The sequence below is a fragment of the Chiloscyllium plagiosum genome, unplaced genomic scaffold (assembly GCF_037043375.1).
Source record: "Chiloscyllium plagiosum isolate Xiang-an unplaced genomic scaffold, Cpla_swu_hap1 HiC_scaffold_4, whole genome shotgun sequence".
In the NCBI taxonomy this organism is placed as follows: domain Eukaryota; kingdom Metazoa; phylum Chordata; class Chondrichthyes; order Orectolobiformes; family Hemiscylliidae; genus Chiloscyllium; species Chiloscyllium plagiosum.
In genome coordinates this window covers 103201260-103223780 of record NW_028270142.1, presented here as the reverse complement: position 1 = coordinate 103223780, position 22521 = coordinate 103201260, and the positions used below count along the sequence as shown (strand labels likewise).

At 38.7% G+C, this 22521-nt stretch overlaps 1 long non-coding RNA gene across 2 annotated transcripts in view; it reads left to right on the top strand.

The window, feature by feature from the left end:
* LOC148150192 (uncharacterized) overlaps positions 1 to 22521 on the top strand; it is a 192924-nt gene that overhangs the window by 57856 nt on the left and 112547 nt on the right. For both annotated transcript variants that reach the window (XR_015756851.1, XR_015756850.1), the window contains exon 2: positions 9477 to 9582. This is a non-coding gene — a long non-coding RNA (uncharacterized LOC148150192). The remainder of the gene's footprint in view (positions 1 to 9476; positions 9583 to 22521) is intronic.

Below are 22521 nucleotides of genomic sequence, written 5' to 3'. Positions count from 1 at the left end.
TCTCTTTCAAAACTTGGAGCCATATAGACTACCCCTGCAGCATGATCATACCTTTCTTACTTCTCAACTAACCAAATGATTCTCCACTTGTCCCCTCAGGGGCATCCTAGTTCCATTATTGTCCTCTCAAATTGGTACTGCTATCCCAATTCCCCTTTACTCTACAGCTTGTATCCATCAATATTAAGCTGTCGGTCCTACCATTTTTAAAGCATGCTTCTGTAATTGCCACTATGTCAAAGGTGGAGTCTTGGGGAATGTTGGGCTTCAACTGGAGAGCTGGTGGGACCCAACTGTTATTTCTTTTTCAGAAGACTTACTGCATCTTGTGCCACTTAACACCCCAACAGTATGCCTTCCAAAGAAATAAAGGAATCCTGAGACAGAAGCCGTTAAGAACTGCCAGAGACGAAAAAAAAAACTGCAGATGCTGGAATCCAAGGTAGACCAGCAGGAGGCTGGAATAACATAGCAAGTCAGGCAGCATCAGGAGGTAGGGAAGTAGATGTTTCAGGTAACCATCTTCGGGACTGGGGGTGGGTGTAAGGGGAGCTGCAGATAAACAGGGTGGCAGGGGCAAGGTGGTGAAGTGGGGATAAGTGAAGACAGGTAGAGGGTACGACCTGGTTGGTCAATGGGAGAAATGAATCCAGTTGGTGGCAGAGAGTAGTGGACGGGAGGGGGAGAGTGGGAAAGGAGTCAGGGGATCGGAAGGGTGGTTATTTGAAATTGGAAAACTACCAATCAATCAGAGGCTGACAGATCTTCAGTATTCACTAGTAGCACTCACATAGCAGCTCCTTCAGTGTATACGACGTCACATTCAGAGAAAAGTAGCCTCTTCAAAAGTCCATCTTCTTCACAAGAATTTCAGCTCTTTTTCTAGGATTTGACTAGGATCCTCTTCTAGGAGCTCCACAGACACTGCCTTTACCTTAAGAAAAGGTTCACGTCTGCAGAACCTCCTCAACTCAGCTTAAGACAGTCTGGAAACCTTAAATCAACCAATTTTCAAATAACAGGAACAATCATATCAACAAAATATTTGTCTATTCAAAGTGTAGGATCGAGCAAAAATCCCCAGCATAGAAAATACTGGACAAAACCCTGGCCTACAGCTGGACTGGGGCTGCAGCAAATACACAACTGAACCAGCTGAATAGTGAGTGTGGTCTGGGACTATTGTTCAACCTGGACGTCCAATTTATAATTCCTCTCTAAAAGGACAATCAACCGAAACTCCTGGGACAGTTTTTACACTCCGGGCTACCAAACAGACACAGTATAGGGCCTACAGATATATTGTGCATTCAATTTCAATCAAAGTCCATTCACACAAACCTTTAATGATCAGGAAACCAATCAACTTCAGCAGGAAGCACTAGAAACACAATGGACAACATGGATTTGAGGGGAGATAGCATGGCACACAGTCTGAGGAAGAGCCTTTTTCAACTACAACTTCTGCACAAACAGCTTCCCCACAGCTTCCACCCCCAACAAGCAGCTTCAGAACCAAGAACCGCACAGGCCGAACTGAGAACCATGATCAGGGAAGCCAAACCAAGAGCATCTTCGGAACAAGAGCTTCCTGACACAGGCTTGTTCTGAAACAAAGGAACCGACAGCAAGGACCTCAGAAACTGGCTCACTTTAACACCGCGTTTTCCTCAGTGGTGAGCTGAAACCCCTGAGATCCTGCTAGAGACTTCTGACCCAGCTAGCGGGGGGGAAAGGTGTCTGGTGACAGGTTAAGAGGCCTGATTAAAATTTCTGTCATTAAAACTGTTATCTTTAAGTTCTAATAATGTTTAATCTAGCTAATGGGGTATTTAATAGTACCACTGTCCTCTGTATAGTCGGTTGTGTTAATTTCCTTGTTTATTGCATTTACTTATATTTTTTGCATTATACTTAACTTTTGAATATTAAATTAATGCAGAGATTCCTTTGCCCTGAAACACCTGTCTACTGCCTTCTTCATTTCAGGTTCCCTAAATAGGTTCAGTGTCTAGAACCAGGGATCTGGTGGTGATTCAAACCACTTCAAAGTCAGAAAAAAACTGATTGCAATCCAAAACCCATTTTTCGACCATTGATATTATCAACATTATGTGAGTTCTAATGGCTCCTGATTAAATGCCAAACGAGCCATTTAAGAGGCCAATTCAGAACTTCTCTCCAGCCACCAATATCATCTTACCAGTGGCAAGAAGTTGGTAAGATGTCATAGACTCAGATATACAGCATGGGAAGACCCTTCAGTCCAATTTGTCCATGCTGACCAGATATCCCAAACTAATCTAGTCCCATTTGCTAACACTTGGCCCATATCCCCCTAATTCCTACCTATTCATATACCCATACAGGTGCCTTTTAAATGTTGTAATTGAACCAGTCTCCACCACTTCCTCTGGCAGCTCATTCCATACTGGACCTCCCTCTGCATGAAAAAGTTGTCCCTTAGGTCGCTTTTCAATTTTTCCCCTCTCATCCTAAACCTATGCCCTCTAGTTCTGGACTCCCCCACCCCAGGGAAAAGACCTTGGCTATTTACCCTATCCATGCCCCTCATGATTTTATATACTTCTATAAGACCACCCTTCTGCCTCCGATACTCCAGGGAAAACAGCCCAAGACTATACAGCCTCACCCTATAGCTCAAATCCTCCAATCCTGGCAAAATCCTTGTAAATCTTTTCTGAACCTTTTCAAGTTTCACAACATCCTTTTGAGAGGAGGGAGACCAGAATTGCATACAATATTCCAAAAGTGGCCTGTATAGCTGCAACATGACTTCTGACTCCTATACTCAATGCCCTGACCAATAAAGGCAAGCTTCTTCACTATCCTATCTACCTGCAACTCCACTTTCAAGAAATTATGAACCTATACTCCAAGGTCTCTTTGTTCAGCAACACTGCCAGGACTTTCCCATTAAGTGTATAAGTCCTGCTCTGATTTACCTTTCCAAAATGCAGCACCTCTCATTTATCTAAATTAAACTCCATCTGCCACTCTTCAGCCCATTGGCCATCTGATCAAGATCCCATTGTTCTCTGAGGTAACTTACTTTGCTATCCACTGCATCTCCAATTTTGGTGTTATTTACAAACTTACTAACTATACTTCCTATGTTCACATTCAAGTCATTTATATAAATGATGAAAAGTAATGGACCCAACACCGAACTATGTGGCACACCACTGGTCACAGGCCACCAGTCTGAAAAGCAACCCTCCATCACCTTTAAGCCAGTTCTGTATCCAAATGGCTAGTTCTCCTTGTAATCCATGAGATGTAACCTTGCTAACCAGTCTATCATGAGGAACTCTGTCAAATGTTATAATTCATTAGAACTCCAATGACCCCAATCTGGGCTTGAGGTGAAGATCTCATTAATGAACTCATTGGCTCATGGAAGAACTCCTTACTGATAATCGTTATAATGATTGACTTTCAGTACCTCTACCCCAATACATCTGCCCTCACTAGCCTCATCACCAACCCTCATCCCTAGCTGTCCCCTACCTGAACGGTCCCTGCAACTCAAGACTGGCCTATCACTCCTGAGGGCAGGAGCTTTACACTAGTCTTAAAGAGCTAACTGCACTAAAAGCAACTCATTAATGGCCTGACCACATCCTCTACCCACAACCTGCTTCACCCACAGAGGAAAATGTGGCAAGTAGCAGCCCTGCAAACAGCTTTCTATTCCATAATCAGACCCCTGCCATTACAATAACAGTGTTTTGGAATTGAATGTCATGGTAGAGACAACAGAAGATAGCAAATATAGATTATCCATGAGAAAAAAAACAGATCCAACAGCAAGCTTTGCATAAACATTTGATAACCAACAACCATTGCAGCAAAGATATTTTGCATCATTTCAGATTGAAGGTCTTTTATGGAGGGAGAGCTGAAATGATCTACTTAATCAATTAAACTAAATGGTAAACCAATTAGATTAAAAACAAACACAATTTAAAATCAATATTTGTTAGTGCTTAATTTGTTGTATAGATTATGATTTAAATATTTCTGCAAAACAATCTGTTCCATCGCTAATATACTGCACTCCTTCACAATAATGACCAAATAGAAAAAATCAATAGCAGCTTTAGTTTCCAAAGTATAGCAAGCATCCACTGATTTCACATTGATTGCTAATAGCTTCCTCTATATCTGCCAAGATGCTGCTAGACCTTCAGAGGCATCACGTTCACCTACTACACACTGGTAAACCTTTCGTGGTTATGTTTCATTAAAATGTAGCTGTGTGATTAATTTACCCAAACCGACTCTTCTTAACTCTCTATTAAACAACACCTATTAATATATGTCACCCTTTCAAAATGATAGAGGTGCTTTCTCGGCTTTTCAGCATCCTTGGCAATTTGTACAGATTGCTTTCTCAAATCAGTGTTTATCTGTGTTTTTACTAACTTCGTTTGTTTTTGTTTTTACTTTAGTTCTTAATCAATACAATTTCATATGTATTCGGCACCGCAACCTTTTTTTGTGTTTGCTTGCACTCAAAATTAACTCATTGACACATAGCTTGCACTTTTAAAATATATTTAATTTGTAGCTTTATCTTATTGCATAGTTTAACATGCCATTTGTGATATCTTGAAATTAATGTGGCAAGTGGTCGTTGTATGATATTCTATAAATTTTGTGCATGTTTTAGGTTAAGGAGCTTGCACAGTACAAGGTTTTTCTCTGCATTGTTACATTGAATAGCAATACGTAGCAGTGTTTTTCCAAAAACCTGCTCTGGTGAACTCTCCAGTACACCACAGTACAATATATTAGAACTCAGGTCTGTGCTTATGATTTCTCACACAGTGAGCTCCGGATTTAAATGTGCCACCTCAGGCTATTGCCATCTGGAGGCCAGGCATTTGAACATGGGGGTGCCAGGAGATAGGGGGTTGGGGAGGGAAGGGAAGTAGGCTGATAATTTTCAGTACTATAGGAAACAATTGTGAATTATTACTCAGACAACATCCCACAGGTAGTGGGATTGAAAGCTCAAATATGCTGAGCAGCAGGTCCACCAAGGGCCACAGGTAGGCAGGTCAAAACCAGCTCAGAATCATGTCATGAGCATTAGACTCACAGAAGATGACACTGAACAAAATTAGTGACAAATATTCTTTGAAAGAGAGAAATCAGCTTTTAAAGAGAGAGGATCACAACAATATTAACTTTTAAAAGATCTAACACTGCAGCGTTGATTACGTAAAACATAATTGTTTCCTTGTGTATGCTCTGTCGTTTCTTTAAACACATCTGCCAGCAGTATTGAGGGGTCCTGTACTAGAATGTTCCATTTACATCACAGCAGCCTATGTGTTTGTATGTCTTGAGTTAGTGAAGTGATGATGTAATGGAGAAAACATTGAGATGGTGTTTGATTAGGCTCTGCTATTTGCTTTCTAAAACTCAAATGTAGACATGCTTTGCTACATTCCCAACTAACCAGCAGCAAAACATGTCCCATCACACAATTGCTACAGATAATGAAACGGCTTGCATCAGTTCACAAACATCCAAATTCAGTTTTTTTCGAGGATGACTTCATGCCAATCTATCTCTGTAAATATGTCATTCCACTGACTGGAATTATGTGCAGGCTTATAGAAAACAGCAGTTCACTAAAGAAAAATGTTTAAGGCGAGTGGGAGGCTTTAAAAGAAAATGCAGAGCAGATGTAGAGTTTGTTGCATTGAACTTGTAATGATAAATATTTATCCAAACCAATATTTACTTTAATTTAAAGTTCATTTTGGAGGATTTTAACTACTTCTTGGAACTAAGGCCTGGGAGTCAATGTTCTCCATAGCTTCATCTTTGAAGCAGCTGATATCTTTATATCTCATGCCAAATTCATGCCCAAATCAGTTAAAATTAGGGTCTGTGGCTGTAAATGTGAGGTAAAAGATGAAATAACACATATGTTAATGATGAAGTTATTGAAGTACTAAAGCAAAATACTGCAGACACTGGCTTTTTGAAATCAAAACTTAAAATGCTGGGGGACAGTTTCCGTGTGCAGAAACTAAGCTTTATTTCAAGTTGGTTAAGTGATGCTCAACATTGGAAAAATCATGGATCCAGATAGAACAGACATGACAAGGTGAAAAGAAGACTTGAGATAGGGAGAAATAAGTTCAGTTTGGTGGAGCAGGCTGCGACAATATTCTAGTCAATGAGGGCAATCTAGTTTGTGGATTTTGTGAAGGAGATGGAAGCATGTTGGAATTGGGGATAATGAGGTTAGAGGGAATATCTCCAGAGGAGATGAGGATAATGGATACAATGGATTGATGTTGGGTAATGGGGTCATGGGTCTGGCGAAGCAAAGAGCATGCGCCAGAGAGTTTGCATATTTGATCGCTACTCGATAAAGATCAGTATTCGAGACAATAGCAGTACCAGATTTTCAGCAGGTTTGATAGTGATGTTAGGTCTGAGAGAAATGAGTACTGTAAATTCAGAGGGTAATAGGTAGAGTAAGTGAGCAGAGGAATACAGAAACTTATGGCACAAACAATAGGACTCAGTGAAAGACCTGTAGTGATTCAGAGGTCAGACAAAAGGGCCAATACTTTCAGGAAATAGAATTAACATTTCAGATCAATGGCCTTTCACGAGAACAGAGGAAAGGTAGAAATGTAAGATTTTTCAATGAACAGACAGCTGGAGGAACAAAACAGAAAGTCCGTAATGGGATGAAGGATAGGAGATATTAAATAGCAAAACTTTTTTTAATGATAAATAAGCCAAAGAAAGTGGTAATGTTAAGAAACATGAGGGGGGGAAAAAAACAAGTAAAAAAAACTCACAAAAAGCCCACAATGATCAATATGGAGGCAGGGGTTATGAACTAGAGTTGTTGAAGTCAATACAAATTGAAACATAGAGCTCTGGATGTTGGAAAACTGAAAGAAAAACAGAAGATGCTGGAGAAACTCAGCAGGTCAGGCAGCATCTGTAGAGAGAAAAAATAGAGTTAATGTTTTGAGTCAAGCGACCCTTCATCAGAACTGAAAATAGCAAAATTTGTGGTGATGCTGGGGTGGGTAGGGGGTTTGGGGTTGAATAAAGTAAAGGAAGACAGTGCCCAAAGGGAGGAACAGAGTGAAAAAAGTGTAAAGGAGGATTAGGTAAACAAAGAGATTACTTACTAGATCACAAAATTATCATTAAAGAGATTGTAACACGATTTATTACAAAAAAAGTAGGTTTATACTGGATTTATTTTTAGTACCCATTCAAAAACAACATGTACATGCTCGAAAGTTTGGATAGGTATCATTTGATGAGTTTGATTTATTGTTGTCACATGTACCAAGGTATAGTGAAAATGTTGTTTTGTGTGCTATACAGAGAGATCACGCCATACAAGTGCATTAGGGTAGCAGAACAGAGTGCAGAATAAAGTTCAATAGCCACAGGTGCAGAGGGAGAGGTTTTTTTTAAAATAATGTACAGCACAGGAACGGGCTGTTCAGCCTGTGATGTTGTGCCAAACATGATGCCAAATTAAACTAATGCCTTCTGCCTGCCCTTCGTCCATATTCTTCTATTCCTCGCATCTCTCCATTCCTTGATCCAAATTAACATTTGAGAGGTCCATTCAAAAGTTTGATAACAGCAGGGAAGAAGCTGTTCTTGAATCTGTCCATACGTGTGTTCATTTTTAAAATTTCTTTTGCTCAGTAGATATATCATGCAAAAATATTCAGAACAGCAATTGCAAATTTCAGGAAGTCTTAAGATTGTGAGAAAGTAACAGATGAGTATAAGTTTTTGGTCTATCCAGTTCATCCAGTTTCAACAATTTCCTCTACCAAATTGACTCTTTAATAATCTCAACATTTTTGGCTTTGCTATGTTGTCCAGGAACCAATCAATTCCCTATGCCAGTTACTCCTATGAAATAATTTTCTCATTCTAGACTTAATTTATTTATTATTGCCATAAGTTATTTATTGCCTCAATTGATAACGCATTTTTTTCTGAGTCAGATAAAAGCATATATAATCTAGTGTAATGTTTCAAATGAGTACTCGTGAGGAGTACCATTGTTGGAGATGTTACATTGAAGTCCTAAGTTCCTATTCAGGTAGATGGAAAAATTCCGATCAATGTTTGTAATGAGTTGTTCTAATGGTCTGAGCAACATATATTGCTTCTTTAACATTACTATTAAAACGGACTAATTGGTCATTTATCTCAATTGCTTTTAGTAGGACCCTGATTTGACCTAATTTGCTGTAGTTAGAAAATGACTATTGAAAAGTAATTTGTTAGCTGCGGAATGCTTTGGGACACCGTGAAGATCCAGAAGAACAAAAGAAGCTTAACTGTTGCATGTGTATGTCCACGGAAAGTAGATTTGAATTGCCTAATTTCCATTCTTGTTAGACCCTCTGTGCACTAATTTTCAGTACACATCTTGTTAACCATGTAAAATAAAGATAAGGTCTGAATTAAATTTAAATGAGAATGATTCATATTTACTGCATTATCCATGTATGCAAATAACCCTTAGTTCCGGAGTGATTTTAACATAAGTGCTCATTATGCAGTATCCACTGGCATAGCCTGTGCATTAGGATGAACAAGCTTACACCAGTAACTGAGCCTTCTAACTCTTCCTCAGGAAACATCAAACTAGACTTACATCAGAGCATGTTAAAAAAAAACTACATAGACACCCAGAGCAAGAACGAAACTCTCGGCCCAGATTATGAATTACCTGAAAATGCCAGCCTGTCATCTTTGGTGCTGTAGGCCTTCGATAATTCTAAACACTGCATTGTCAAGATCTATGCTGATTTGACCATATTTGCAGCTCTGACAAGTGAAGCATGAATCTGTCAAACTAAATAAGGCGATTGCTGACATTCATTTCAAGGTCAAGGCATTATCAGATCTGTGAATTTGTAAGCAACATAAGTGTGATAGTGTCTGGCACCTTTCAAAGATATAGCAAGGTGATTGCTTACTGACAAAGAAGAAAAGCTTTAGAACATGGAATAACAGTCTACAAATCACTTGAGAGTGACTACTATATGTAATCCCACGATTGTCGATTGAAACAAGTAGTTATTCTCACTGAAAATTCTCAGTCAGCAATGGGGTTCTGGTGCAAAATAGAATGAATATTACTTTGTTTTGAAAGCTATACATGCAATATTTATTTAATATTAGTGTCTATTGTATCCTTGAGTTTAAAATAAAGTAGGTAATCATCATGTTGTGGGTAATATCAAGCAACATTAAGAGCATATATGGTGTAGTATGTGTTTTTTTGTACCATTTTGAACTACAAACAAGTGACATTTACCACTTTAAAGTCTGATGAAAGAGCATTGAGTGAGAAGTCAAGAAAGCATGCTATTTGATTCTGCTGGAGTACTTACTCTTTCTGAAAATTTTTAATATATATCTTTCAGGGGATGTGCCAATTACCTGCATTTGTAGCCCATCCACAGTTGCTGGAGAAGACAGTTAAGCATCAACACATTATTGCGGACCTGGAGTGAAAATTGGTTAGGACATGTAAGTGTTGCAGATTTCCTTCCTTAAATTAGGGACACAGATAGATTTTTATTGTTAAAATCCCCAAAGAATTAGTCTAGGTCTCTGAATTATTTGTTCCATGATTAGATTAGATTAGATTAGATTACTTACAGTGTGGAAACAGGCCCTTCGGCCCAACAAGTCCACACTGACCCGCCGAAGCGTAACCTACCCGGACCCATTCCCCTACATTTACCCCTTCACCTGACACTACGGGCAATTTAGCATGGCCAATTCAGCTAACCTACACATTATTGGACTGTGGGAGGAAATCGGAGCACACCCATGCAGACATGGGGAGAATGTGCAAACTCCACACAGTCAGTCGCCTGAGGCGGGAATTGAACCCGGGTCTCTGGTGCCGTGAGGCAGCAGTGCTAACCAATGTTAGCACTATGATGTTAGCACTATGCCAATGTCTCTCTCTCTCTATATATATATATATATGTTTTTATTTTCCCTTTTTACATTATATTACATTCCTAAAGTATGATCATTCTTGAGTATTGAAGCTCTGGATACATTGTTACAATCTATACCAATTGCATGTAAAAGCATATAGCTTAATGTTTGAAATACTGAAGTAGCAAATCTATTTCAGGATTGGAATTTGATAGGACTTCAACTCACTTATGATGCTGATGCTGTTATAATTTCACACTGGTATAATATGTCGCTTTCAAATGAACAATGAACTGCATGCTGTGTGCTTTGTCTTACTATTAAAACAGAAATATTGTAATCAGAAGAATGAAATTTGAGAACCAATTATCTCTTTAATAAGTATGTATTTAATGAACCATTGCACACAGTCTGGATTAGAAAAGCCTGGAAATTCAGGTGATGTGCATCAGTCTAGAAATTTGAGCATTCAATGTGCACAGAGAACAATTCTCATCCCAGAGTGCATAGACCTAAAGAACATGTGATCGCGGGCCTCAGTTTCATCAAACATTCATCAAGCATCCCCAGGTAGCTTGGTAAGAAAGCGAAATTCCCACTACAAGATCAGGCCACTCCTGTATTCAGAGTTTTATAGGGGCAGGGGGAAGCGGGGGCATGGTTTCAAAATTATAATGATGTGATCAAGGTGATTATGATGCGGGAATGGACAAGATGGAAGCCTTACCCAGTTTGCAGCTGAGGTTGTGAGGGGCAGTCCTGTTTCTCCTTACTGCATATTCTAGCAAGTGTAAACAATCTGCAGCAAGCCACTAAAGAACGTCTATCAGACCTTCTATAGCCCTGTTTTCCATGGATGTCATTGTCCACATGTAATGAACTCTGGTTACTAATAATCAAATATTAAAAATTGCCATGTTATATTACAGCTGTACAAAACTTTAGTTTGACCACATGTGGAATATTGTGTGCAGTTCTGGTCACCAGAAGGACATGGATCCTTTGAAGAGGATGCAGAGAAGGTTTACCAGGATGTTGCCTAGTCTAGAGAGTTTTAGTTATGAGGAGAGGTTGAATAAACACTGATTATTTTCACTGGAATGACGGAGGCTGAGGGGTGACCAGAGGTCTACAAAGTTGTGTAGTTTTTAATGACCATTTGCAATATTTGAGTATTTTCAATGTGTAATACAACTGATTTCCAGTAGGTGGTACTCACTAATGTTTCAGTGTAGAACATAATTAAAATTAAAAACACACCTTCCTTACCAAGAAAATGGCTTCTGAAAAATACTCTAGCTGCATTAATTAACCCTTTGTTTGCTTTAGTCTGTTAACATGAGCACTCATAAGCTAAACGTGAAACCCATATGCTTAAATTTCCTTTTCTGTTCCAACCAAGATTTTCCATGATTTTCCAAAAATTTCCTTGCGCTACATCTGTTTCCCAGATGTTTTTATTGACAGAATGTTGCACAGGAGTAGGAGAAGCAAATATACGTTTGTGCTGTTGAAAGGGTGAAAGAAAGGCTCCATTCTGAGAAATGCACAGGCCAAGCAGAGTCTATCTAAATGGAATGATTAATTTTTATATTACTGTATTTTAATTTGCAAACAGCATGATCAGCAAACACATTTAGTTATGGATGCTAATGGGAATGCTGGACTTTGCTTATTGTTGATCTTCAACTTCAAATGAAATTCTGAGAGAAATAGTCAATGGTTAGTAGTTTACTTTGGAATATAATAAGTTTTATTTTACCAAAAATAAAAATCTGAGCATTTTCATATTTCTCCCTTCTGTTCATTTAGATCACAAACATCTTCACAGTGACATATGTATGCTTTGGGACATAATGTTTATATTCATTGCAAGCAGAAATGGACTTAAAAGAAACAAAGGAGTAAGTGATCAGGAAGTCTGCCATCAAGTTCTTTACAATGTTCCTCTGTGACAGGTCAGTTAGAAATGCATCAGAGCATCAGAAAAAACCTCACCTCTGCTAAGAATCTTTTGTCATGGCCTGACTGAGATCAGAAGTTCACAGAGCAGAAAAATGTGGACACAATTGCCTATTATATCACTATGAGGTACAAGCCATTGTTACACAATAAGCTGTACTGCCCACCTACCTGACGAGTTTCTTCTGAAATCATCAATGTAACAATGAAAGGTTAAAACATCACAATTCCACCTAAAGGTCTAATTTACTTTTCTCATGACTCTTCTGGAGGGCTCTTGTCCTTTAATGATGCCAGAAGATAATTTTAGCCATGGGCGCTTACATCAATAGCTTCATCAAATTGAACAGTTTGACAAGAGGGAGGCAGCATCACAACATGAGATATAGATCTGAGATTTTCGATACTGAATTTTAGCAATGAGAATGTCGCAAATCTGGAATTCACTTTAAAGGTAAACACAGAACATCATGGGATAAGTATTCCAAAGTAAACTTGCTATTTCCACTTACCTAGGCATGAAATAAAACAGCTAGAGAATTATCCTACTAGTAGTTAATTAATCTGGTTTTGCTCCAAGGATTCACCCAGTAAGAACACTCACAGCTCAATAAAAGCATATTGTTTTTAGGTAATACATTTGCTATATGCAGTACCATTGCTTTAACCTGTTTGTTTTGTTAATGTTTTATGCTAAAAAAAATTTAAAAGTGCATTGTGTACAGGATTTGTGCTCCATTAACCACACATTATAACTATCTACTGGAAACAACTTTTCATTAAAATAATCATAACGCATTGGTTGGGTGCAACTGTTACAGATCTCTTGTTGAGGAATATGTTATTACTAGTCATATGTCCCTCCTACATATGAACTGTGCTTTCTTTCATTTGGTGGTTGTGTGGATTTCATAACATTAGTCATTATCTGGCCATTGTGCCATTGACTGAACCTTATTTAGTGACATAGCCCTTGACATATTTAGTGGAATTTCAATTGGACCACAGATAAGGCAGGAAAGCAAAGAACAAAAAGATAAACTAAAGGCTCTGCATCTGAATGTTGATCACTTTTAGAACAAAGTAAACGAATTGAAGTGAATAAATATGACCTTGTTCCCATTGTAGAGATTTGGTTGTAGAATGTCAAGGATTAAGTTCTGGAACTCGAGAGATATATGACATTCAAGAAGAATAGTCAACAAGTGTGATGGTGGAAAAGTACAGCAGGTCAGGCAGCATTCGAGGAGCAGAGGAGTCACCGTTTCTGATGAAGGGCTTATACCCCAAACATTGACTCTCTTGCTTCTTGGATGCTGCCTGACCTGCTGTACTTTTCCACTGCCACACTTTTGACTGACTGTCCAGCACCTGCAGTTCTCACTTTATTCAAAAAGAATAGGTAAAGGTGAAGGGGCGGTACTCTTAATCAAAGGTGGCATTGGTGCAAGTATTAGATGTGACATTGGTTCATAAGTCAGTGTGCAGAATTGATTTGGAAAGAGATTAGAAACAGTGGTAGAAAGTAGTCACTAATAGGAATGATCTACTGACTCCCGAACCCAACAACCACAATATAGGCTGAAATACACAAGAATAAATACTGCATAACTGTGATAGAGAGACAGCAATAATCATGGATCATTTTAATCCTTTTATAAACTGGAAACATCAGACTGATCATTGTAGCTTGGATCAGTCATTTATTGAATGTTTTGAAGGTGGTTTATTAAATCAGTACATTCTGGAACCGACCAAAGGACAGGCTATTAGATTCAGTATTCTGTGATGAGACGGGATCAATTAATAACCTCAGAGAAATGTCACTTGTAGGTAGCAAGCTCCACAATGTGACTGAATTTTATAAGCAGTTTGAAAGAGAGAACAATGGGTCTAAGACTAGTAATTTTAAACCTAATTAAGTGCGATTATGTGGGCATGACAGTTGAGCTATCTGATGTGAAATGTGATACTGTGTTGGAAGATGGATGAATAGAGAAACAGTAATGTACTGTTAATGGAATATTTCAGAATAATCAGCATTTGTATCTTCTTATTATAAAGAAAAACTTCAAGGAGTGATCAAATACTTGTGGTTAACTAAAAAAATTAAGGAAAGCATCATCTTAAGAAAAAAGCTTATAATTGTTCAATGATGAATGTCAGATCAGATGATTTGTCAGAATTGGAAGAACAGAGAATGTTTAAAGAGCAAAAGAAAATGAAACCAGCTCAGAAAAGTAAAAATAGATAGCAAGAACTTAGGCATCGAAAGAAGAAACAAAATAAAATGAGAGTTTGTCTTCCAGAGTGTGAGAATGGGATGTTAATAGGGGTAGATAAAAGGAAATGGTCGATAAAATGAATAGATATTTTACTTCTGTTTTCACTTTATGTTGGTGGTAATGTTCCAAAGTTCACCAGTTTCTGGAAATGTGCCAATAGACTGGAAAGAAGTAAATATCATTCTTCTATTCAAGAGGGCAGAGAGACAGAAAACCTGTAACTGTCAGCCAGTTAGCTTAACATCTGTTTTTGGAATGATGTTAAATAGATGTTAAGTAGAAAAAACCCATGGTAATCACAAAAAACAGAAGTGAAAGAGAAATCATGTTTAACCGATTTAATGGAGTTCTTTAAAGAGTATTAACTGCCATTGATGTATTGGACATTTCCTTTGTACAATTTGAAAAGGTGCTTCATAAAAAGTTATTAAGTTAATTAGAAATTCATCCTGTAGGGGTAATATTTGACCATGGATAGAAGATTAGTTAGGTTGCTGGCAGAAAACAGAGAACTTTGCATTAAAATTTCCATTTTCAGGTTGGAATGAGATGACAATTGGGATCTTGCAGGGATCCTTGCTGGGGCCTCAACTTTTAAAAATTTATACCAATAACTTCAATAGGAGGATCAAAGGCAGCTGGTAAATTTGTGAATGACACAGGATAGATAGGAATGTATGTTGTGAAGACTAAATAATGAAGTCGCAGACTTATATAAATAGGCTAAGTTAGTGGTCAAATTCTGACAAATGGAGTATAATGCGGGAGAATGTGAAACATTTCCCTTTAACAGGAAGATAAAAAAGCAGAGTACTACTTTAAAATTATGACTGCAGAATTCTGAGATGGATCTAAGTAACCCAGAACATGAGTCAAAAAAAAATTATGCAAGTACTCGTGTTAGTACTAATAATTAAGATAAATATTGTCCTTTAATACAAGAAGAATTGACCATAAATGTAATGATGTTATGCATCAATTATGCAGGGCATTAATGAGCACATCTCGAATACTTTGCACATCTTTGATTTCCTTATTTAAGGGAGGATGTAAATGGGAGACTGTTTAGAGGAGGCTTGCTACATTACTGAAATAAGCAGGTTTTCTGAGGAGGAAATTTCAGACAGGCTGCGTTTGTTTTCCTGGAGTTCAGAAGAGTGAGTGTTGACTTAATTGAAGTCTGTAAGATTCTCAATGATTTTGAAAAGGTAAAGTTGAAAAAGATGTTTCCTCTTTTGAATCAAGAAGACACTGCTTCAAAATTAGAATTGTTCCTTTAGGAGGGAGGTGAGGAGAATTTTATTTCTCTCAGAGGGTTGTGTAATGGTGCTATCTTCCTCAGAAGGCAATGTAGATGCGGTCATCAAACAACGTTAATGTGTAGTCAATAAATGTTTGTTAGGCAGGGCTATGAAAGGCTATCAAGGAGAGATGGGAATGTGGATTTTGAAACTCAAATGGACCAGCCATGAACTTCTTGAATGATGGATCAGTCTCAAGGGGCCAAATGACTTATTTTTGCTTCAGTTGGGTGTGTGTTTGTACGTTCACAGAATAAGCTATTTCTTTTCCAATCTTACTTAAAGAAAAATATTTTAAATACACTAGTTCCCATTTATGAAATTAACTGAGAGAATAATTTTTAGAATGCTTTACTGAAAAGCAATATGTTATAAAGAAAGGACTTTAACAATGCGCGTTACAGTCTGAAGGTGGAGGGAGGGCAGCTGTTCTTCACATGGCTGTCTTTAGGATATAGTTTCAGTGGTTTAGGTTTTGATGATCTTCTGAGATCTATATTGGCTGATAAAGTTGTTGAATAAAATAACTTATCAAAGCCATTGTAGGGCTTATGACTCAACACATTTATGAAGTGATCTTATGTTCTTTGTTGAAAGGATTATATCGAAAGGATTTGCTTCATAGACCAAGTTATACTAGTTTCATTAACAAATAAACATATATATGAATGTCTGGAAATGATAGATAGAAAAAGGCTGACTTATCCATCATTTCTTCTTCCCCCACATTATCCCAGTCCCAAGCCTCCAACTCAGCACCACCTCCTGATCTGTCCATCACTCCCCCTTCTGACCTATCACCTTCTCCCTCACATTCATCCACCTATTGTTTTCTCAGCTTGCCCCCCAACCCCACCACCTTCCCTCTTATCTCTCAGCCCCTGGCCCACAAGCCTCATTCCTGATTAAGAGCTTATGCCCGAAACGTCGATTCTCCTGCTCCTCGGATGCTGCCTGACCTGCTGTGCTTTCCCAGCACCACACTTTTGACTCTGATCTTCAGCATCTGCAGTCCTCACTTTCTCCTTATCTATCAAGTCTGTGCTTTACCATGGTGTAAGCTAAGTCCTTTGCTGAACTGTGTCCAATGCCAGTACTTCTTTCCTTCACAGTATTCCAGCTGTGGTCTGATTCGTGCGTTGTATAGTTTTAGCGAAATCTCCTGACGTTTTTATTCCATTCCCTTTGAAATAAAGGCTATCTTGTATTTTAGCTTGAACTATGTATTTGAAACTTTCATCTGCCAATTTGACGGCTCTTCTCTCAAAGTTTAATTTTTTGAGTTATGTACAATCTACAGTTAAAGTAACTAACCCAGCCTAAAATTCCCTTTTACGATCTTTTATAATCCCTAACCTCAGAAGTGGTGGCTGGAGGGAAGGTTGAAGTATTTAACCATGGAGTGACCATTCAGTTTTACAGCAGCAACATTTATTCAGTTCATTATGCCTATATTAGAGTCGCATTAAAGAAATCCAAAATTAATGTCTCTTCCCTGCTCCCTCTCAAAACCTGATTCCTTCCTTTCCTTCAAATTAATGTCAGTTTGTGGTTAAAGCCTCCATCATTCACTGGGACATTTCATTTAAACTGAAGAGGTTTTGTCTCTGATTCCACCAGCAGGGCGTTTAGCCTTCCACTCTTAAATCTATTATAGAATTCATGACTTCATGAAACTCTACAAACTGTCCTAGGTAATTTGGGGAGGAACTAAAAGATCCATATGATACTATGTTAACATTCTCGATGGTTTACTTTCTACAGAAGGTCACCAACTGTTGGGGAAAAAAAAATCGCTGCTCGAACCATGAGAATCAAAGGAAGTAACTACAGAGATAGTGGTAAAAATTTTCCAGGAATCTTTAGTTTCTGGGAAAAGTCTGAGAGAATTGGAGAACTGCCAATGTGACACTTCTATTTGAAAAAGGAAAGAGACCAAAAAGCGGGTAACTGTGGGACAGTTAGCTTAACATCTGCTATTGGGAAAATGTTCGCGTATAGGATATAATAGCAGAGCATTTACAAATGCATAATATGATCAAACAGAGTCAGCATGGCTCCATGAAGGGGAAAGTCATGCTTGACCAACTTACTAGACTTCTTTGAGGAGGTTGAATGCAGGACAGATAAAGGAGGAGTGGTGTAATATGTTTGCATTTTGATTGGCTTACCTTTATTGGTCAGAGCATTGAGTATAGGAGTTGGGAGGTAATGTTGTGGCTGTACAGGACATTGAATCATAGAATTCCTACAGCGTGGAAACAGACCCTTCAGCCCAACAAGTCCACACTGCCCCTCCAAAGAGTCACCCTCCCAGATCCATTCCCCCTACATTGACCCCTGACTAATCCACCTAACCTACACATCCCTGAACACTATGAGCAATTTAGCACAGCCAATTCACCTGACCTGCACATCTTTTGGATTGTGAGAGGAAACTGAAGCACCTGGAGGAAACTCACACAGACATGGGGAGAATGTGCAAACTCCACATAGACACCCGACCGAGGCTGCAATCGAACCCGGGTCCCTGGCGCTGTGAGGCAGCAGTGCTAACCACTAGGCTACCGTGTTAGGCCATTTTTGGAATATTGTGTGCAATTCCAGTCTCCCTCCTTCCGGGAAGGATGTTGTGAAACTTGAAAGGGTTCAAAAAGGATCAACAAGAATGTTGGAGAGTTTGAGCTATAGGGAGAGGCTGAATAGGCTGCGGTATCAGAGGCTGAGGGGTGACATTATAGAGGTTTATAAAATCATGAGGGGCATGGATAGGGTAAATAGACAAGATATTTTCCCTGGTGTGGGGGAGTTCAGAACTAGAGGGCATAGGTTTAAGGTGAGAGGGGAAAGATATAAAAGAGACCTGTTCACGCACAGGGTGATGTGTGTATGGAATGAACTACCAGAAGAAGTGGTGGAGACTGATATCATTACAACATTTAAAAGGCATCTGGATGGGTATATGAATAGGAGCAGTTTAGTGGGATATGGGCCAAATGCTGGTAAATGAGATTAGATTAATTTAGCATATCTGGTTGGCACAGATGAGTTGGACCGAAGGGTCTGTTTCGGTGTTGTACATCTCTGTGACTCTAATTTTCAGAAGACAGCAAGTTGGGATAAGAAGGGCATTTTCAGATGGTAACCCATAATTAGTGGTGAGCTACAGGGATCAATGCTGGGGCCAAAGTTATTGAAAATATATATTAATGGCTTGGTTGGGGAAAGTGAATGTATTATTGCCAAATTTACAAATAACACAAAAATAGACGGGAAAGCACATGCTGAGGATCTACAAAGGATGTTGGCAGGTTAAATTAATAGGAAAATACTTGGCAGATGGAATATAATGTGGGAAAATGCTACTTGAATGAAGAAAGACTGCAAAAAGCTACAGAACAAAGGGATTTGGGATGAATATTGCCTATGAATCACAAAATGTTTGCATCCAAGTTCACCTGGTAATAGGGAAGGCAATTGGAATATTATCCTTTATTTCAAAGGGAATGGGGTATAAAAGTAATGAGGTTTTGCTAAGACTATACAAGACACTAGTCAGACCATAGCTGGACTATTGTGAACAACTTTGGGAACGTTATCAAAAGAAAAACATACTGGCATTGGAGGCAGTCAGGGAAGTACACTGAGAAGGTACTAGGTATGGAGAGACTATCGCATGAGGAGAGGTTGAATAGATTTGGCCTGCGTTAATTGGAATTTGAAGAATGAGAGCTGACCTTATTGAAACATCCAAGGTCCTCAGAGAACTTGACAGGTTGTTTCCCCTTCTAGTAGAGTCTAGGACAAGAGGACCTTAACTCAGACTGATGGGTCACACATTCAAGACAGAAATGAGGAGGGATTTCTTCTCTCTGAGAGAGTGGACCTGTGGACTTATGTACCACAGAGGGCTGTTGTGGCTAAGTCATTAAGTATATTCAAGGTTGAGATAAACTTCTAATCAATAAGGATATCAAGAGTGATAGAGAGAAGGCAGGAAAGTAGGATTGAGGAGTATCAGATCAGCTATGATCTCTTTGAATGGTGGAGCAGACGTGATGGGCTGAATGACCTACTTCTGCATCTATATCTTATTGTCTTAAAATATATACATTTTTAGATCATTTCAAAATGAAACAAAACTCTGATAAATTATTTTTTCCAATGCTGCATTTATATAGTGACTTAGAAGCTCTTTATATGTCCCAAAAAATCTTCACTACTTCATAAATTACAATCATGGTCATTACTTTGGCAAACAGCCCAGTAGCCTACTCCTACTTCTATTTTCTATGTTTCTAAGATGTAGCAAAGATGTTGCTGGGACTGGAGGGTTTGAGTTATAGGGAAAGTCTGAATAGACAGGACATTTTTATCCCTGGAGCGTTTGAGGCTGGCGGGTGACCTTACAGAAATTTATAAAATCATGAAGAGCATGAGGGAATAGCCAAGGTCTTTTTCCTATGCTAGTGAATCCAAAGCTTGAGAACATATGTTTAAGGTGAGAGGAGAAAGATTTAAAAAGAACCTGATGGGTCAACTTTTTCACATAGAGGGTGGTGTGTGTATGGAACAAGCTGCCAGAGGAAGTGGTGGAGGCTGGTACAATTGCAACATTTAAAAGGTATCTGGATAAGTACATGAATTGGAAGGGTTTAGGGAGGTGTGGACCAAGTTCTGGCAAATGGGATTAGATCAGATTGGAATGCTTTTTCGATGTTGGACCAAAGGGTCTGTTTCCATGCTGTATGACTCTATGACTCTAAGATCCTTGAAATAGTTGGTTAATCGTATAAGGTTGAGAAAAGAGGGTTGTGAAGGACATCATCAAAAGCTCTACTTTTCTTCAAGTGTGACATGAAATCACTAACTTTGCATTTAAGATGCAGATGGGATCTCAGCTTCAAGTCCCACCTGATAAATAACACCCTAAACAATCTAACAGACCATCTGTGCTCACAGGATTGACAGTCTAGATGTTGTGTTCAGATCTCAGATTGGGGCTTGAACCCACATTCTTCTAAAACCATGGCACACGTACTACAATTGACACAGTATTTTGCAACCATCTGTAAACTAACATGTTGCTTTGATATGGTATTCCCTGCAGTGAACTGCAGTGCAATAACACAACTGAAGTGATAAGTTGATGTAATAAACTGTAACAACAAAAAAAATCAAGTACTTTCTTATTATCATTTCAACATACTTCCTTAAAACACTGAGGAGCTTCTCATGTTTGGAAAAGTGGAATGCATCCCACATAAAGATATTGTAAAGTGACTGTCCTTAAAACTTTAATATTTGATGCTGATATTTCTGGGTGATCTGTTGTACTATTATGAAGTCACGCTTCCTATTAATCATGCAGATTGGTCATGTTATTATTAATAATATACTGAAATATCATTATTTTGGCTGGAGTGAACTTTAGACAGCTCAACATTAATGCCTTTTATATTTTGGTACGAAGATAACTGTTCTGACGTAATGTTCGTTTAATTTTATATATGCAAAAGTACTGACAGGGTAGCTAAGAAAGAGCAGTGTTTAATTTGCTTGCTTTTATAATGCAGCGCTTTTTTTAATTAGAAGAAAATCCTGCGTTGCATGGTAAAAGAAGTCAATTTTAATTAATATGCACTGATGCAAATTGTACACTGACAGCTTTCATGTGGAGTTTGTCTCTGTCTCCATGCAGACATATCACAGCACCATCATGGACAGGTGTAGCAATCAACATGCAAGCACTGCCAGAAGCTTTTGTTTCTCTTTCAGTCTCTATCCCCGGGCAACTCATTTAAATGCAGACAAACCACAAAAGCTCTGCCACAACAATGGCTGGGCATTTCTAGAGCAGCCATGGCCTGAAGGTATGTGGAGACAGGTGGTCCTTTATTTCCAGTCCTTTTTTTCACGTAGCGACACTGAATGACGATTCAGGCGCAAATCCTGAAGCATCACAGGAGTTCAAAGAGTCATTGAGGTTACAACAACATTGCTGGGGAAAGAAAAATGATCCGCTTAATAATGCTACAAATGTTAAGGAGGCAGGTCTCTCTGAAGCATGTACCTGCTGATAACCTCTGAGGAGGCAGAAGCCCAGTGCGTCTGGTGCTGATTGTTCTAATTCTCTCAAATGACTCCAGAACACATCCTGTTCTCATATTCCTTACACAATGCAATAAGCATACAGATTTCTTGCAGTGTGGGAAATCATATATTACTGCAGTGAGACAACATACGGTGGGAACAATCAGCCAAACAGTTCAATTAGTAAAACTCTTAAAGGGGCTGCATGAAGTGTTTGAGTTAGCAACACAGTGGCTCATCAAGAGCAGTAATGTCAGTATTCTTTGATTGCCAGCCATAATTTAGATGGAGAAGCGGTTGGAACTCAGGAAAAATAGCATAAACACCACCTAAATGACTCTTACACATTCCATAGTTTCCTACTGAAATTACCATGGAGAAATGATAGAATAGCCACAGATATGTGCCAGAAAAATATCTAAACTCTCTGCAAAGCAACTTTAGTAACAAGCATCTACTTTTCTGTTCACAAGTCTTACTGATCCTGAAATGAAACTGTATTCAGCACATCATTCGAAAATTTAAGGGGGATGAAATTCCTGCAAAGCATTCTTCTGATTGCTGTTACTTCAATACAAGAGGATGCACAACATAATAGCATTTTCGGGATTCACTGGGCTCCTCTGCCTTGGGAAAGAGGTACAATGTTTTCTTAGGGGGTTCATGGCTCTTTGCTGAACTTGTGCCTGGTCAAATTCTGCAGAAATGCATCCATAAATCTTTTCTCTTGCTGCTGCCTGCATGTTTACAGGTCATTATAACCTCAGGGATCCTGCTGATCTCCAGTTCTGTCATTACTGAGAATTGCTATCATATTGTAAGACTGAGGTCACCACAACTTGTACATGTTAGTGAATTATTGACTTTCCAAAGCT